We start from the raw sequence: 2,500 nt of genomic DNA, 5'->3' as shown, positions 1-2,500 counted from the left end.
TGTGTGTGTGTGTGTGTGTGTGTGTGTGTGAGAGAGAGTGTGCATATGTCTGTGTGTGTGAGCATGTGAGCGTGTGTGTGTGATCATGTTAGCGTGTGCGAATGTGTGTGTGTGTGCGTGAGCATGTGAGCGTGTGTGTGTGTGTGTGAGCATGTGGGCGTGTGCGTATGTGTGTGTGTGTGATCATGTTAGCGTGTGCGTATGTCTGTGTATGTGCGTGTGTGGAGGGACCATGATTCCATTTTCTCACGCAGTCACAACAGACACAAAATTAACCCTATCCCGCACGCACTCTTACCTTCTTTGTTTCTCCTACAACGTAATCATCACCCCCTCCCCCCTTTCCCCCTTCCCCCCTTCCCCCAATCCTTCCTCCCCTCCCCCTTCCCCCCATCCTTCCTCCCCATCCTTCCTCCCCCTCCTCCCCCTTCCCCCTATCCTTCCTCCTCCATCATGTCCCTGTCCCCCTGTCTTTCCATCTCACCCCCACCCCCACCCTCCCCCCACACATCGCCCCCCCTCTTTCCTGTGTATCCCTTCTCTCCCCCACGCTCTCCTTCCTTCCTTATCTCCCCCTCCCTCCCCCTCCTCCGATATGGGTCTTCATCCTCCCCCATCCCGCCTCCTCCTTCCCCCACTCTCTCTCCTCTCCCATCCCGCCTCCTCCTTCCCCCACTCTCTCTCCTCCTACCTTTCCCCTTCCTCCTCCTTCCCCTTCTTACCTCTTCCCTCCCCCACCCCCTTCCCCACATGTTCTCCCTCCCCCACTCCTTCTGCTCCTACCTTCTCCCCTTCCTCCTCCCTCTTTCCCCACTCTCTCTCCTCCTACCTTTCCCCTTCCTCCCCACTCCCTCACTCCCTCTCCCTCCTATTTTTCCCCCTTCCTCCCCTTCCCTTTCCCTCACTCCCTCCCCTCCCACCTTCCCCCTTCCTCCCACCCTTTTCCCTCCACCTCTTCCCTCCCACCTCCCCCTTGCCATATCCCCCTCCACCCATCCCTCTCCCTCCCCCTTCTCCCTCCCCTCCTTTTATTTCCCTTTTTTTAACTTATTTTTAGTTTCCTCCTTTATCTCCCTCCTTCCTTCTTATATACTTACAGACGCACGCACGTCAGCCTTATAACACACCCCTCCCTCCCCCTCCCTCCCCTTCCCTCCTCCCCCTCCTCCTCCCTCTCTCCCTCCCTCCCTCCCCTCCTTATGTTCTTTTGATCTGCTGAAATTCCTTGGTGCTTTTGTTCCAATGAGTCTTTTGTCTCTTCCTCCCTTCCCCTCCCCCCACTTTTCTCCCCCATTTTTCTCTCTCCCTTCCTATATCTCTCCTACTTCTCCCCTTTTCTCTCCTTCCTATATCTCTCCTACTTCCCCCTTTTCTCTCCTTTCCTATATCTCTCCTACTTCCCCCTTTTCTCTCCCTTCCTATATCTCTCCTACTTCTTCCCCTTTTCTCTCCCTTCCTATATCTCTCCTACTTCTCCCACTTTTCTCTCCCTTCCTATATCTCTCCTACTTCTCCCACTTTTCTCTCCCTTCCTATATCTCTCCTACTTCTCCCCCTTTTCTCTCTCCCTTCCTATATCTCTACTACTTCTTCCCCCTTTTCTCTCCCTTCCTATATCTCTCCTACTTCTCCCCTTTCTCTCTCCCTTCCTATATCTCTCCTACTTCTCCCACTTTTCTCTCCCTTCCTATATCTCTCCTACTTCTCCCTTTTCTCTCCCTTCCTATATCTCTCCTACTTCTCCCCCTTTCTCTCTCCCTTCCTATATCTCTCCTACTTCTCCCACTTTTCTCTCCCTTCCTATATCTCTCCTACTTCTCCCCCTTTTCTCTCTCCCTTCCTATATCTCTCCTACTTCTCCCACTTTTCTCTCCCTTCCTATATCTCTCCTACTTCTCCCCCTTTTCTCTCTCCCTTCCTATATCTCTCCTACTTCTTCCCCCTTTTCTCTCCCTTCCCTATATCTCTCCTACTTCTCCCACTTTTCTCTCTCCCTTCCTATATCTCTCCTACTTCTCCCCCTTTTCTCTCCCTCCCTATATCTCTCCTACTTCTCCCCCCCTTTTCTCTCCCTTCCTATATCTCTCCTACTTCTCCCCCTTTTCTCTCCCTTCCTATATCTCTCCTACTTCTCGCCCTTTTCTCTCCCTTCCTATATCTCTCCTACTTCTCCCCACTTTTCTCTCCCTTTCTATATCTCTCCTACTTCTCCCACACTTTTCTCTCCCTTCCTATATCTCTCCTACTTCTCCCGCTTTTCTCTATCCCTTCTTATCCCTCTCCTTCTCCTCCCTCTTAGTCTATTTTCGCTTGCTTTCCCTCCTTACTTCTCCTTATTCCCCTTCCCACTTTTCTCTCCCTTCCTATATCTCTCCTACTTCTCCCACTTTTCTCTCCCTTCCTATATCTCTCCTACTTCTCCCACTTTTCTCTCTCCCTTCCTATATTTCTCCTATTTCTCCCCCCCTTTTCTCTCCCTTCCTATATCTCTCCTACTTCT

At 51.6% G+C, this 2,500-nt stretch overlaps 1 protein-coding gene across 1 annotated transcript in view; it reads left to right on the top strand.

The window, feature by feature from the left end:
• The window catches only part of LOC113822863 (uncharacterized), a gene marked incomplete at its 5' end in the record, with an annotated part of 43,824 nt that overhangs the window by 33,158 nt on the left and 8,166 nt on the right, over positions 1–2,500 (top strand).

This window comes from Penaeus vannamei, chromosome 26 (genome assembly GCF_042767895.1).
Source record: "Penaeus vannamei isolate JL-2024 chromosome 26, ASM4276789v1, whole genome shotgun sequence".
Classification (NCBI taxonomy): domain Eukaryota; kingdom Metazoa; phylum Arthropoda; class Malacostraca; order Decapoda; family Penaeidae; genus Penaeus; species Penaeus vannamei.
This window is presented reverse-complemented; position numbering and strand designations above follow the sequence as displayed.